The sequence below is a fragment of the Lithobates pipiens genome, unplaced genomic scaffold (assembly GCF_037356315.1).
Source record: "Lithobates pipiens isolate NorthernLeopardFrog02 unplaced genomic scaffold, aLitPip1_a1.2 Scaffold_10, whole genome shotgun sequence".
Classification (NCBI taxonomy): domain Eukaryota; kingdom Metazoa; phylum Chordata; class Amphibia; order Anura; family Ranidae; genus Lithobates; species Lithobates pipiens.
In genome coordinates, this window is record NW_027507686.1 from 227,017,764 (window position 1) to 227,034,932 (window position 17,169).

Genomic DNA, 17,169 nt, shown 5'->3' on the forward strand with positions numbered 1-17,169 from the left:
CCCTAGACAGACTTCGTGTAAATTGAACATTCTGCTGCCAAGTGGATATATTCTTTTTCTAGGTGACCCACATTTATAGTGTGATGAAAAAAAAAAAAAAGATACGGTAATATCAAATTAAATTTAATAATGACAGTAATATGCAGTGCGAAAATATGCAGTTATTTAAGACACCCCCTTTAAATATAACATTTGTGGTATTTTCACATAGAAGTGTGCGTTCACTTTATTATCACAAAATATGTTTCTACTTTTAGAATTATTTTGAAGTTTGTGGTGGCAAGTGTTCTGAGATGGTAATCATCTATATACGTCGCCAGATAATTCATTTGTGTTAAAACTGATTTGGACATTGTCTGTAAAGTGGAGCTCCACCCAAAAGGGGCAACTCACATTGAGTAGAGTTAAAAGCGGCTTGTCATGTAGGGGAAAACTGGGATGTCAGAGGTGGATGTCCATCAAACAGACCACCAGGGTCCGCTGCCACGTTGAGGAGGCCGGACCTCCTTAACCACTTGCCGACCACTGCACACCGATATACATCGGCACAATGCAGCGGTGGGCAAATGGGCAAACCTGTATGTCCCCTTTAATTGGCAGGGCTAGCGTGCATGCACATGCTGCGTACAATGGGACCCTGCCTGCGGGACCCGTGGACTCAATGTCCGCTCGTGTCCCGTCGATCGTGCCACGGAGCCGCAGAATGGACAGATGTAAACAAGACACTTCCCCGTTCTGTATTGTGACACGACAGAGATCATTGCTCCCTGTCATTGGGAGCAGTGATTGCTGTAATTTGAGTGGAAGCCCATCCTCCCACAATTAGAATCACTCCCTAGGACACACTTAAGCCCTTGATCGCCCCCTAGTGTTTAACCCCTTCCTGGCCAGTGTCATTTACACAGTAATCAGTGCATTTTTTTAGTACTGTATAAATGACAATGGTCCCAAATGGTGTCAAAAGTGTCCGATGTGTCTGCCATAATGTTGCAGTCATGATAAAATTCGCAGATCGCCGCCATTACTAATTAAAAAAAATAATTATAATAAAATGCCATAAAACTATCTCCTATTTTGTAGACGCTATAACTTTTGTGTAAACCAATCAATATATGCTTATTGCAATTTTTTTACCAAAAATATGTAGCAGAATACATATCGGTCTAAACTGAGGAAAAATTTATTTTAGATATTTTTGGGGGATATATATAAACCACAGAGGTGATCAAATACCACCAAAAGAAAGTTCTATTTGTGGGAAAAAAAGGATCTCAATTTTGTTTGGATGCAACGTCACACGACCGCGCAATTGTCAGTTAAAGCGACGCAGTGCCGAATCGCAAAAAGTGCTCTGATCAGGAAGGGGGTAAAATCTTCCGGGGCTGAAGCGGTTAATGTGTGTTGCCCCTTGTCATTTTAGTCGATGAATAAACCTTTTATGTTGTCCGCACTTAGAGGGGCTTTTCTTCTCTTTTCTCCCTGTTTACATAGAACCTGCTTCTGCTCCTGTGATAAGCTTGCCCTAGTGCTTGGACACCTATCCTTAGGACCTCCTTATAGACCAGTGATTCCCAAACTGTGTTCCGCGTGAGATACGCAGGTGGGCTGTGGGAGTTTTGAAAAAAAATTGAAATTGCTAGCATTTTGAAACTTTGAATATATCGAAAAATTTAATGTCGCAAAAGTTAAAAAAGTAACACATATAAAAGCGAAATCTCTGTCAGTCTCTCATTCATTGGTTTCTTTCGTAGCGTACAGCCTTGTACATACGGTCAGAATATTGGACGAATTTTCATCAGTTTTCTGTTGGATGCTAGTCTCAAATCGAAAGTGAAGAGGGTACTCACCAATTAGAAAATTTTCTGACAACAGTATTCAACTTCGGAAGTGAAACAATGTGTTAAATTGTTTTGTATGTGTTCTTTCATTTGTGAGCATGCCTAGTCTTGCTCCTCAGATTTTTTTTTTTTGTCAGAAAACCGTACTAATGAAAAGAAAAATCGGACGTTCAGACAAAAATTTTCAATCCTGCACATCCAGTTTTTGTCTGCTGAAAATTCGTAATCGGCTGTCAAAAGCAGCATACTAAGCGATCATAAAATCAGCAGATCGTTCATCGGACGAAATTTATCTTCAGATTTTCTGACCATGTATATGGGCCTTAAGACTTCTGTGAAATCTCAGGAGAACTTGATTGCTCTAAGTATATTATAATAATAGACGAAAAACAAGCTCTGGACTGCCGCACTCTTCAGAAGACCACTTTCTTTTATTGGAAAATCAAATCACAGCTCAACAAACACAGCGAAAAAGGAAACATTTCTGACGTTTCGCACTAGCTGTAGTGCTTATTCATAATAAGCACTACAGCTAGTGCGAAAACGTCAGCAATTTTTCCTTGTTCGCTGTGTTTGTTGAGCTGTGATGTGATTTTCCAATAAAAGAAAGTGGTCTTCTGAAGAGTGCGGCAGTCCAGAGCTTGTTTTTCGTCTGTTGCTAGTGGTAACAGCCAGCACCTGTGGCTTCCCATCCGAAGAGACAGTTTACAGCCTGCATGTGTGCTCCCGGAGCGGTGAGATCCCATCTCCTTTATATTATAATAATAGAGACCTTTCCATTCCAAATTTGATGCTTATAAATAAAGTTTGTTCATTGTTTAGCAAATGAGAAATACTTAACCACTTGCCGCCCGCCCTATAACAAATAGACGGTGGCAAAGTGGTTGCATAATCCTGATCGGACGTCATATGACGTGATCAGGATTATGAGCCGCTGCGCGCCCCCGGGGGCACGCATCGCGGCGATCGTTGTTGCGGGGTGTCAGTCTGACACCCGGCAACTACGATCTCGGTAAACAGTCTCCGACGGAGACTCTTTACCACGTGATCAGCCGTGTCCAATCACGGCTGATCACAGTGTAAATAGGAAAAGCCGGTGATCGGCTTTTCCTCACTCGCGTCTGTCAGACGCGAGTAGAGGAGAGCCGATCGTCTGCTCCTCTGACAGGGGGGGTCTGTGCTGATCGACCCCCCGAGGATGCCCACACTGGACCACCAGGGACGTCACCAGACCACCAGGGATGCCCAGGACAAGGTATGCCACCCTAGACCACCAGGGATTCCAGTCAGTGCCACAATGGATGCCAATCAGTGCCCATAATGGATGCCAATCAGTGCCCACAATGGGCATCACTGATTGGCATGCATTATTGTTTGGCACTGATTGGCATCCATTAGGCGGCATTGTATTATAATATATTGTACTATCAGTTCCCATCTGTGCCGCCTATCAGTGCCCATCCATGCCCACCTGTGCCGCCTACCCATGCCCACCTGTGCCGCCTACCCATGCCCACCTGTGCCACCTATCCATGCCCATCCATGCCAATCCATGCCAGCTATCAGTGCCAATTTGTGCCACCTATTAGTGCCCATCTGTGTCGCCCATCAGTGCCACCCATCAGTGCCGCCTATCAGTGCCACATATCGGTGTCCATCAATGCCACCTCATCAGTGCCACTTCATTGGTGCCACCTCATCGGTGCCCATCAGAGCCGCCTTATCATTGCCCATCAGTGTAACCCCATCAGTGCCCATCAGTGAAGGAAAAAACATACTTATTTGCAGTTTTGAAACTGAAACAAAAAAAACTTTTTTTTTTGAAAATTTTCGGTATTTTTTTATTTGTTTAGCAAAAAATAAAAACCGCAGAGGTGATCAAATACCACCAAAAGAAATCTCTATTTGTGGGAAAAAAATGATAAAAATTTCATTTGGGTACAGTGCAGCATGACCGCGCAATTGTCATTCAAAGTGCGACAGCGCTGAAAATTGGTCTGGGCAGGAAGGTGTTTAAGTGCCCGGTATTGAAGTGGTTAATCAAGTCTGGAACTCTGAAAGAGAAATTGTTAAATGAAAAGTAAGGAAGCGCAAGTACAAAGAAGATTACAATCGCTTCAATCTGTTTTTCTCTCGAAAAAGCAGGCACATCCTTTACATTAAATTTTAAATGAAATATATATGTAAAAATAAATAAGTTCTTCACCACAAAAATTGTTAAATCTTTTGAGGTGTGCCATGAAAATATTTAGATCTTTTTGATGCAGTGCAAGACAAAAAAGTTTGAGAAACTCTGTCATAGACTGGTGGAGCACACTACCATGTCCTATGGACTATTGATGTTTATGGACATTTGATTATTAGCGACTTCTAATACTATGCAAGGTCTAAGTCACTGTGTGGTGCCTATTCCTTCTGCACTATTCAGTGTGGATGTCACACCACGTCCTAAAACTGAGCTCATAATATCATAATATTCCCTTCCCCTTCATGCCTTTTCTCCCAACTATTCCATCAAGATCATTACTACAAATATCCTTCCTTCCCCTCAGGCCAGGGTGCTCGGAGTAATCCTGGAGCCTGACCTGTCCTTTCAGCCTCAGATCTAATCACTGTCCAATATTCACATTCTTAACATTTCCAAAATAAGCCCCTTCCTAACCAACAAAGTCCCCAAGCTATTCATTCACTCCCTTGTAATCTCTTATACTAACTATTGCAAGTCCCTCTCCTCAGGCTATCCAACCTTCAGTCTATCATGAATGGCGCTGTCAGACTCATCTACCTTACCAACCGCTCAGATTCTCACTATGTCTACTTTAGGTGATTCCTGAAAACACATCTCTTTAGGGAAGCTAATTTGTAGATTGTAAGCCATCTTGATTAGGGCTTTCCAACCCTTCTGTCTTGAATTTTATTTTTAACTTGAATTCTACTTGTACCTTTATATTGTATAATGCTTTACAATTGAGGGAGGGGTTATAAGAAAAAGCACATGTCATGGCTTCTGCAAATGGAGAGCCGAGCCCAGAGTGGAGCGAGGAGCAACTTCCCGACGATGATTTACCGAAGAAGGATGCAATCGTCTTCCTACAGCAGCACTCATCGGAGTTGTTCCTGGCAGAACACAAGTTGCTTGGAAATGTCAAAAATATAGCCAAAACAGCCAAGAAGGATCATCTCATCACAGCCTAGAACGAATTATTTAAAGCAAAGCGTTTCAAGGGAACAGATGGAGCTGAAGGTGTGACAAGATAAGTGAAGGATCTTAAGATGGAAAGCATGCTGAAACCAAGATAGAAGAGGTGGTTGATGAGGGTCCCCTCAAGTACATCAAGTCCACTCTGAAGAAGGGAGACAAGACCAACTTTCCAAAGAAAGGAGACACTGTACGTTGTTGGTACACTGGGACTTTGGCGGATGGAACCGTGTTTGAAAGCAATATACTCACCATCAGCAAAGGTGATAAACCTCAACTTGAAATCGAGTCTGAATGGGCCTATGCCAGGAAGGGTCAACCTGACTCCAAAATCCCACCTAATGCCAAGCTGTTTTTTGAAGTGGAACTGGCTGACTTCAACTGAAAAATAACAGCTGTGATCTTCAACTACTGGAATGTGATCGAATAAAAATGATGTGTTTACTCCTCTGCTACCAACTACCATGTAGATAAACTGTATAATGCTTTACAAAGTGTTGGTGCTATATAAATCGCATATAATAATAACAACAACACATTAACTTTCTTATACCAATATCAATGCCATATACTGTGTATATATGTATATATACAGGGCTTTTTTTCAGCGGGAACGCAGTGCAGGCACCTCCAGCAATGGATGTATTTTATGGCAAGGAGTACCGGGGGGTGCAGGAGGGTCTAGTGATGCTGTCTTCTGGGGGATCTATTGTCGCTGGTAGGGATCTATTTTTGTGTGGGGGCCTATTGTTGCTGGCAGCGGGTCTTATGTTGCCAGGGGGTCAATTGTTGCTGGGAGGGATGTACCATTGAGGGAGAGGTCTATTACTGCTGGTTGCTGGAGAGTCTATTGATGCTGGCTGCTGGGAGATCTGTTGTTGCAGCTGGGGGTCTACAGTTGCTGGGGTGGTACTTTGTTGCTGGGGGATACATTGTTGCATGGGAGATCCTTTGTTTCTAGGGGGTCCATTGTTGCTGAGGTGGGGTCTATTAAGTTCCATACAAATTACTTAGTAGCAGAAAATTATACTTTGGTCAGTATTCTATAAATGACTTAAAAGGGAAGAGTTCCTGCACCTATTCTCTGAGAAAATAAAAAAAAAGCCTGGTATATATATATATATATATATATATATATATATATATATATATTTAAAAGTATTGGGACACCTGCCCCCTTACATGAACTTTATTGGCATCCTATTCTTAGTCCTTAGGGTTCAATATTGAGTTGGCCCACCCTATGCAGCTATAACAGCTTCAACTCTTCTGAGAAGGCTGTCCACAAGGTTTAGGAGTGTGTCTATGGCAAGGATATGCAATTAGCGGACCTCCAGCTGTTGCAAAACTACAAGTCCCATCATGCCTCTGCCCCTGGGTGTCATGCTTGTTGCTGTCAGTCTTGCTATGCCTCATGGGACTTGAAGTTCTGCAACAGCTGGAGGTCCGCTAATTGCATATCCCTGGTCTATGGGAATGTTTGTTCTTCGAGAGATCACTGATGCTGACGAGAGGTTGTGAGGTTAGGCACTGATGTTGACGAGAAGGCCCTGTTAGACAGGGCTTCGTAAAGCTGGGCATAGATGTGTCAAAAACTGAACAAAAATTTTGATTTTTGTGCCGCAATCAAAAGTGCCTGAGCCAACATGCTGGATTTTGTTTAGAAAAACAAAACAAATGATGGCACAATTGTATGCTCCGCTTTCGTTTTTCAATCGATAGAACGTTCAGTTTTCAACTCGTCTATGGCCGGCCTTAAAGGTTAAATTCAAATTTTCAGAAAATATAATAAATGCACATTTTTTTTTCAGCTTTGATGTAGGAATTTGATCTGAGCATGCGTGGCACTTTGTCCGATCGGAATTCTCTACACATGATCGGAGTATGTCCGATTGGAGCCTTTTTTTTTTCGGAAAATATTTCCGGCAAGTTGGAAAATTTGGTCCGACAGATATTCCGACGGAAACAGTCTGACCACACACAGTCGGAATATCCGACAAAACGTTCCGATCGGACACATTCCGTCGGAATCTCCGATCGTGTGTACAAGGGCTTAGAATAACAATTGCGTGGTAATGCAACACTGTACCCAAATTCATTTTTTATCATTTTCTTCCCAAAAATAGAGCTTTCTTTTGGTGGTATTAAATCACCGCTAGATTTTTATTTTATTTTTTGCTAGCAAAATTTTGAAAAAAACAAGGTTTCTAATTCCGCGTACACACGACCGGACTTTTCGACGGACTAGGTCTGACGGTCTTCCCGATGGACTTTCAGCAGAGTTCCGGCAGACTTTCAGAATGAACGGACTTGGCCACACACAATCACACCAAAGTCCGACAGATTCAAACGTGATGACGTTCAACCGGACTAGAATAAGGAAGTTCATAGCCAGTAGCCAATAGCTGCCCTTTTTGTATGCGGTTATGTACTAGCTCATTATACCTTTTCTCTTATAGGTGTAGAAAGAAAAAAAAAAGTCAGCGGGTTTTAATACGGCTTTCATTTCCTAACAATAAAAATCGCTAGTAAAGGTTGTATGCTTGTACGTAATGTAAACAGACATGCTTGGTTAGTAGACCACACTTTGCATAGTAGAAGTAGTGTGTTGTAGTAGTGTGTTGCTGGCATCTATTATTAAACCAAACCTGTCACATATCGGAGACATTCAAATTAAAGTTTGCCTACTGTAAAAACAGCACATCAAAACAATAAATACATCCAGCGATATGGGCACTGGGCAGGTGAGATTACATGCAAATCTTAAAGTGGTTGTTAATCCCTACATATACATAGTGAAGTCACAGTGTGTAATGGAAATGACCTGAGAATGGGAAACGAGGAGCTTGAGACGATCCGGGAATTTCTGATAATCAGCCGGTTGAGGTAAGCCTTTTGCTTACATTTAAATATCAAACTTCCTTGAGCGGTAAAGCATTTTTTCAGGACAAAGGGTACCTATTTTACCCACCTTAATCGAACTGTATTGATTGGTGGTTATATGTTATGTTGTCCCTGTCTACTGTCCATCGGAGTGTTATAGATAAGAAAGGGAAGAATAGTGCTGTTCACAGGTATATGTAGTACATCTGCTAGATAAAGTAGTTTAGAGGAAAAAGGGTATAGGTACACGTAGAGAAGACTGGCCAGTCATTATGGGCATTAAACTAAGTAAGGGAATGAAGGGTAAGAGACCCTCAAAAATGCCCAGCGCAAGAGGAGCTCTATGTCCACTTTCAGACCGGACCATTTTGCTGGCTTTAGACCAGACCACTTTTTGTGATTCGGCACTGTGTCGCTTTAACTGACAATTGCGCGATCGTGCGATGTGGCTCCCAAACAAAATTGATGTCCTTTTTTCCCCACAAATAGAGCTTTCTTTTGGTGGTATTTGATCACCTCTGCATTTTTTATTTTTTGTGCTATAAACAAAAATAGAGCGACAATTTTTTAAAAAACGCAGAATTTTTTACTTTTTGCTATAATAAATATCCCACAAAAATATATAAAAAAACATTTTTTTCCCACAGTTTAGGCCGATACGTATTCCTACATATTTTTGGTAAAAAAAATCGCAATAAGCGATTGTTGATTGGTTTGCGCAAAAGTTATAGCATTTACAAAATAGGGGATAGTTTTATGGCATTTTTATTAATAATTTTTTTTTACTAGTAATGGCGGCGATCAGCGATTTTTATCATGACTGCGACATTATGGCGGACACATCGGACATTTTTGACACATTTTTGGGACCATTGTCATTTATACAGCAATCAGTGCTATACAAATGCACTGATTCCTGTGTAAATGACACTGACAGTGAAGGGGTTAACCAGGGGGTGGCAGTGTAGGGATTAAGTGTTCCTAGGGGTGTGTTACCTTAACTGTGGGGGGCTGGGCTTTGTGTTAGTGAACACTGATCTCTGCTCCAATCACATGGAGCAGAGATTAGTGTCACTTGTTGCTAGGCAGAACGGGAAGATGCTGTTTACAACGGCATCTCCCCGTTCAGCCTCTCCGTGAGACGATTGCGGGTATCCCCATGGCGATTGGGTCCCGACCGGCACGCGAGCGCGATGGCAGGGCGGCATATAGAAATGGACGTACCTGTACGCCAATATGCCTGCCCGTGCCATTTTGCTGACGTACATTGGCGTGGGCCGGTTGGGAAGTGGATATATGAACCGAAGGTGCGGTTCTGCCTATACTGAGCCCCCAGATTAATGGTTAAAGTGGACAGGGATCCACAATGGGTAACGGGGTTACCACCAAAGTCCACTGGGATTAAAAATCATGCAGAGTAAACAGCTAGAGAAACACAAAAGATACCCTCAGCATCTTTCCAAATAACTCTTCCCTACTGCAGTAGTTATTATTAATTTGGAACCACTAATCAATATGAGGATAGGAGTTACCTATCTATAAAATGTCCAGCTCCAGTGACTGGCCTCACCTGATACACAGAAATAAAGCAAATCCTCCTACATATGTTGTACCCATTTATCTGCAGCAATCTCTCCTCTACCTCTGTTCATAGTGCACAGTTTATTCAGCATTTCGTAGCTCCAGAAGTCAGGAGTGAGGATCTGATGTCATACACTGAACTGTACTAAGTGTGGATGTCACACACGTCCCTGTTTCAGCCAGCTGGGGTTGCAGGGGAAAGGGGAAAGCCTTCCGACAACGGCTGGTTAATGTGATGTCACCCATAGGCTTCAATGACCCATCCCATTTTGGCGCTCCCTCCTCTCCCCAGCAGTGGAGCTGGCTGTCATAGGTAATCTGGATTACGTGGCCAGCCAGAGCAAGCAGAAAATAGGTAAGAATATATACCTTTGTTATTCCGCATACACACGATCGGAATTCTCGTCGGGAAAAAGCTCTGATAGTTTTCCCGACGAAATTCCGCTCAAGCTGTCTTGCCTACACACGGTCACACCAAATTCCGATCATTTATAACGCGGTGACATACAACACGTACGACGGGACTAGAAAAAGGAAGTTCAAAAGCCAGTAGCCAATAGTTTCCGTCTCGTAGTTGAATCTCAGCATGCGTGATTTTTGGCGTGTCGGAATTGCATACACACGATCAGAATTTCCGATCAAATTCTGGCTGGCGGAAATTTGGACAGCTAAGTTCCGATGGAGCATACACATGGACACATTTTCCGACGAAAAGCTCTCATCTGTCTTTTTCTGGCTGGAATTCCGATCGTGTGTACGCGGCATAACACAGGTTAAAAATCGTGGGTGTTAGGAGGGGTGAGTGGACATTTTTAAGAGTAGCTAGGGATAAGCTGGAATTCCACTTTAACTTCTCTTGTGAAAGATAAACTCAGCCCCAACCCCCATCTCCCTATATGTCAGTGAGGCCACCCATCATATTGAGGGATCAGTTGTGCAGGTCTTCCACAGCTTTGCATTAAATAGCATAATCAGTGTAATACAGAAGTATTCTACATGATGACAAAAAAAAGGTTACTGTCACCAGATACAAGGTATGCACTTACAGAATTGCATTTGTTTCTTTTGATACTGTGAGTGTCCCGGGAAACATTCTTGGTTTTTTCAAACCGATTCCTTTTTCTGGAAATGTAAAAAGTTACATCTGTGATGTGCCACCACAGCAACCAATGAGACATCTTGTGTTCAGTACAAGGGAGAAAATTAACCACTTCAATACCGGGCATTTTCACCCCCTTCCTGCCCAGGCCAATTTTCAGCTTTCAGTGCTGTTACATTTTGAATGACAATTGCACGGTCATGCTACGTTGTACCCAAATTACATTTTGATTGTTTTTTTTCCCCAAAAATAGAGCTTTCTTTTGGTGGGATTTGATCACCTCTGCTTTTTTTATTTTTTGCGCTATGAACAAAAACAACGACAATTTTGAAAAAAAACACAATATTTATTACTTTTTGCTATAATAAATATCCCATTTTTTTAAAAAAACAAAAACAATTTTTCCTCAGTTTAGGCCGATATGTATTCTTCTACATATTTTTGGTAAAAAAAAAAATCCCAATAAGCGTATATTGATTGCTTTGCGCAAAAGTTATGGCGTCTACAAAATAGGAGATAGATTTGTCATTTTGTTATAATTTTTTTTTCTTTTACTACTAATGGCGGCGATCTGTGATTTTTATCGCGACTGTGACATTGCGGCGGACAGATTGGACACTGTTGACACTATTTTGGGACCATTCACATTTATAAAGCGATCTGTGTTATAAAAAATGCACTGATTACTTTATAAATGTGACTGGCAGGGAAGGGGTTAACACTTGGGGGCGCTGCAGGGGTTAAATGTGTGTCCTAGGTAGTGATTCTAACTGTGGGGGGGAGGGGACTGATGAGGGGAGGAGAACAATCGGTGTTCCTCTGTACAAGGAACATCCAATCAGTTCTCCTCTCCCCTGGCAGGACGTGGATCTCTGTGTTTACACACACACACAGAGCCACGTCCCTGCTCTGTGATGAGCAATCGCGGGTGCCCGACGGGCATCGCAGCCACCGGGTATGAGCATCGAGTCCCCAGTGATCTGGCGAGCACGCGCCGGCGAGCTTGCGCTCTCCACAATGCCGGGAAGCAAAGGACGTCATATGATGCCCACCTGGAGGGAGGAAGGGTTCCTGCCGCTATCATTTTACTATACGGTGGTAGGGAACTGGTTAAATAACTTATTGTTCTGGACTAAACCTGTCCCTATACCTGCAAATCGGAAACATTCATCGTGGTGGTGGGCCACCTATCAGCGGGGGAGAGTTGGCCACCCCTGTAAGTGCATGAAATAGCCTTTCAAAGAAGTGCATGTAAGTCCCCCTAAATATTATCCAGTTCAGGAAACTAGGCCATGAGATTGGATGTTGTCTATATGGAGACATACCTTCAAATCCCCCCTTCCTCTTAATTAATGAAAGGCATACATACAGAAAGCATACTATATCATTACTATTAATAAATGCACAAACCTTTTGGGTTAACATTTACAGTAGGGCTATCATGAGGACATCTGGACTTCAAGGGGGTCAATTAAAAGATATGCAGATAGACATGATTAAGAATGTGAGGTCCTTCAGTAGGGGAACCACCTCTAGTTAATCAGAACACCCATCTACCATACAGTTGGCTCTGTTAAGTTCAAAAGAAAAACAATTCAGCGCTTAAACTGTGAAGAAATGTTAAACAGTGAAATATAATATTGTGTGTCAACAATACTAAAAATGTATGTAATAAAATCCACCACTTGAGTTGGGATAAGTCTTAAAAGGGCCTGGCATCAAATGTCAATGGAACAACATTTCTGGGACATATTTAGGGCAAATAACAGCAACAAAGATATGTTGAAAGAGGAAATCTTGCGAAGAGACCCCCCCCCCACCAAGGGCAGCACAGTGGTGTAGTGGTTAGCACTTTCACCTAGCAGCAATAGGGTCGCTGGTTCAAATCCCGACCATGACACCATCTGCCTGGAGTTTGCATGTTCTCCCTGTGCCTGCATGGGTTTCCTCCGAGTACTCTGGTTTCCTCCCACACTCCAAAGACATGCTGGTAGGTTAATTAGACCTTGTCTAAAAAATAAAAATAAAAAAAATAAAAAATTGGCCTTAATATGTGTGAATGTTGTATGTGTTTGTAAGCGTGTCAGGACCTTATGGGGTAAAGGACCACACAAAGCCACAGATGGGCTCTGGTGGCAAGAAAGCACCCTGAGACGATTCAGTTCGCATAGGTAGCGCTATACAAGTCACTCATTCATTCAATTGCATGAAGGCTTACCAGACATAGTGGATTTAAAGGGGCATACACCTCTTAAGTCAACCAAGCTTGTAATGATAATCACTATGGGGGTTATTTACAAAAGGCAACTGAAAGTGCAGTCACTGTAGATCTGAGGTGGACATGCAAGGAAAATAAAGAACAACATTATTGCTTGCACATGATTGGATGATAAAATCAGCAGAGCTTCCCCTCAGATCTACAGCGACTGCACTTGTAGTGCAGAGTGGCTTTCCCTTTAGTAAATAACCCCCTAAATGTGATATGGAACCTTCAACAATACATAGTTACATAGTTACATAGTTAGTCAGGTTGAAAAAAGACACAAGTCCATCCAGTTCAACCTTAAAAACAAATAAATAAAATTAAAAATAATCGTACAATCCAGATACCCAATTTTATGCCCACAATTGATCCAGAGGAAGGCGAAAAAAAAACCCAGCAGAGCATGCTCCAATTTGCTACAGCAGGGGAAAAAAATTCCTTCCTGATCCCCCAATAGGCGATCGGATTTTCCCTGGATCAACTTTACCTATGTTAGTACCTAGTTATATTATGTACCATTAGGAAAGTATCCAAGCCTTTCTTAAAGCAGTCTACTGAACTGGCCAGAACCACCTCTGGCGGGAGTCTATTCCACATTTTCACAGCTCTAACTGTGAAGAAACCTTTCCGTACTTGAAGATGAAATCTCTTTTCCTCTAGACGTAAAGAGTGCCCCTGTGTCCTCTGGGTTGACCGTACAGAGAACAACTCAACACCAAGTTCACTATATGGACCCCTAATGTATTTGAACATGTTGATCATATCCCCCCTTATTCTCCTCTTCTCAAGAGTGAATAAATTTAGTTCCTCTAATCTCTCCTCATAGCTGAGTTCCTCCATGACTCTTATCAGTTTGGTTGCCCTTCTCTGCACTTTCTCCAGTTCCCCGATATCCTTTTTGAGAACTGGTGCCCAAAACTGAACGGCATATTCCAGGTGAGGTCTTACTAATGATTTGAACAGGGGCAAAATTATATCTCTTTCTCTGGAGTCCATACCTCTCTTAATACAAGAAAGGACTTTGCTCGCTTTGCAAACAGCAGCTTGGCATTGCATGTTGTTATTGAGCTTATGGTCTACCAAAACCCCCAGATCCTTCTCCACTATGGATTCCCCCAGTTGTACTCCCCCTAGCATGTATGATGCATGCATATTCTTAGGCCCCAAGTGCATAACTTTACATTTATCAACATTAAACCTCATCTGCCACATAGTCGCCCAATTAGACAGTGTATTGAGGTCGGCTTGTAAATTGGAGACATCCTGTAAAGACGTTATTCCACTGCATATCTTGGTGTCATCTGCAAAGACAGAAATATTACTTTTGATCCCAGACCCAATATCATTTATAAAGATGTTAAAAAGTAAGGGTCCCAGCACTGAACCTTGGGGTACACCACTGATAACCTTAGACCATTCAGAGTAAGAGTCATTAACCACTACTCTCTGAATTCTGTCTTCTAGCCAATTTTCTATCCATTTACAAACTGATATTTCCAAACCTGTAGACTTTACCTTACACAAGAGCCGTGTGTGGGGAACTGTATCGAATGCTTTTGCAAAATCCAAGTATACCACGTCCACCGCCACCCCTCTGTCCAAGGTTTTACTTACCTCCTCATAAAAAGAAATCAGATTTGTCTGACAACTTCTGTCTTTCATGAATCCATGTTGTCTGTTGCTGAAAGTGTTTTTGTTCAGCAAGAACTCGTCGATGTGGTCTTTTATTAAACGCTCCAGTATCGTCCCAGCTATAGAAGTTAAGCTAACAGGTCTATAGTTACTTGGTAAAGACTTTGATCCCTTTTTAAATATAGGCACCACGTTCGCCCTGCGCCAATCCAGTGGGACTATTCCCGTCATTAATGAGTCCCTAAAAATTAGATACAATGGCTCTGAAATTACAGAGCTCAATTCTTTTAGGATCCGTGGGTGGATGCCATCAGGGCCAGGTGCTTTATCCACCTTTATTCTGTCTAAGTATTTCTGGACCATATCACTTTTGAGCCATTGTGGATCATTTGGGGCTGTGTCACTATCACCCCCATTATGGACATGCGCTCCCCCATGCTCTTTTGTGTACACAGAGCTGAAGAAAGTGTTTAATAAATTAGCCTTCTCTTTGTCCCCAGTCACCAACTCTAGATTGTTTTGTAAAGGGCCTACATGCTCAGACTTGACCTTTTTACTATTAATATATTTGAAGAATTTTTTGGGGTTTGTCCTACTATCTTTTGCAATCTGTCGTTCGTTTTGAATTTTTGCATCCTTGATTTCCTTTTTACATATTCTGTTAATTTCTTTGTAACATTTAAATGACACTAGTGATCCTTCATTTTTATATTTTTTAAAAGCTCTTCTCTTACAGTTTATAGCTTTTTTAACTTTGGCCGTGAGCCACATAGGTTTTGTTTTTAGCCTTTTAAACTTATTGCCCATGGGAATATACTTTGCAGTGAGGTCCCCAACAGTCTTTTTGAAGAATTCCCATTTCTGTTCTGTGCCCATTGAAGCGAATATTCTCTCCCAGTCTAAGTCCTGGAGAGCAGCCCTCATCCTCGGAAAATTAGCTCTCTTGAAGTTAAGTGTTTTTATCTTACCCGTATGTAATACAGATAACCACAATCACTCTGAGCGGTACTGGTCAGTAGAATGTTCTCAATAAGCGGGCAAATATGGTTCAGATGGAGAGAGGGACGACTAGAGGGGATTCACATACCCGCACGTTGAAACAAAGAAATGAAACAAAGTTCCACATAGTGTGATATCGTTTTAGGAACGTTTAATAAAAGAAAGGTAAGAATTGAACACTCACATTTCAAAAGTAGTCAAAGGCTTAACGGATATAAAAAGACGCAGTAGTGATGGCAACACTTGACCGGACGCGTTTCGTCTGAATAGACGCCATCTGGGGCTCTGTTAAGTTCAACTGCTTTACATACACAAGCCATATACATGGGGGTTATTTACTAAATGAAAATCCACTTTACACTGCAAGTACACTTGAAAGTAAAGTCGCTGTAGATCCGAGGGGGATATGCAAGGAAAATAAAAAAAACAGCATATTAGCTTGCACGTGATTAGATGATAAAATCAGCAGAGCTTCTTTTTCTTCTCCCCTCATTTCAGATCTACCCCTTAGATTTAGAGCAACTGCACTTCCAAGTGCACTTGCAGTGCAAAGTGGATTTGCCTTTCGTAAATAACCCCCATGGTGTTTCTGTTGGCAATTTTGGAGACTTTTTGTCAGATTTTAATTGAATGGAAGAGTTTATTTGTTGCTGTATTCATACTTTTCTATTCTGGAGATGCAGCAGTAAGTGAGAAAAGTTGTCACTTGAACACACATTGGAAGATTCTCCTTCTCCTGTTGATAAAAGGCAGCACAGTGGCTAAGTGGTTAGCGCTTCCACCTGACAGCACTAGGGTCGCTGGTTTAAATCCCAACCAGGGCACTACCTGCCTGGAGTTTGCATGTTCTCCTTGTGCCTTTGTGGACTTCCTCCTACACTCCAAAGAAGATCTGCTACTGGGAGGTTAACTGGCTTCCTGTCTAAATTGGCCCTAGTATGTGTATGTATGAGTATGAGCTAGGGACATTAGATTGCAAAGCCTCGTACACACAATCAGATTTTCAGACAAGTGTTCATTTTTTGTTGCATGCTCGTCTCATGTCGAAAGTGAAGAGGTTACTCACCATACGAAAAATTCTCGTATGACAGAATGCAACTTCAGAAGTGACGTAATGTGTTGAATGGGTTTGTATGTATTCTTTCATTTCTGAGCATGCGTAGTCTTGCTCTTATGATTTTTTTCAGACAAAAATTGTACTAATTAAACGAAAATTAGATGTTGAGTTCACGTACGACAACAATTTTATAGTCTGCACATCCAGCTTTTGTCGGAATCGGCTGTCGAAAGCACCGTACTAACGATCCGAAAATCAGCAGATCGTTCGCCGGACGAAATGTTACTTCTGCTTTTCGTATTGTGTGTATGTGCCTTAGGTTCCAATCACACCTGAGCGTAGCATTTTCAGGCAGAAAGATTTTACCGCTATTTTAACGCATTTTTGCTGCAATTTTGTACAGGTCAAAAGGTCACCAATGTAAAAAGCAGAAAAACGCCCAAAAGTTTCAGAACTTGTTTGAGCTTCAGGCGTTTTGGAGCTTCTGGCTTCAGGCGTTTTGGAGTGGAGATGTGAACCATCTCCATAGAGAACAATTGATTTTTTTCCCCTCCAGCATTTTGTAGCTTAAGGGTTCAAGCTACAAAACGCTCAGATGTGAATGGGGCCTTAAGCTCC

General features: G+C 41.9%; 1 protein-coding gene and 1 pseudogene across 3 annotated transcripts in view; both read left to right on the forward strand.

Moving 5' to 3' along the window:
• Window positions 1–17,169, forward strand: part of ANO1 (anoctamin 1) — a 322,106-nt gene that overhangs the window by 106,576 nt on the left and 198,361 nt on the right. The window lies entirely within an intron of this gene.
• Window positions 4,839–5,422, forward strand: LOC143942385 (peptidyl-prolyl cis-trans isomerase FKBP3 pseudogene; annotated as a pseudogene).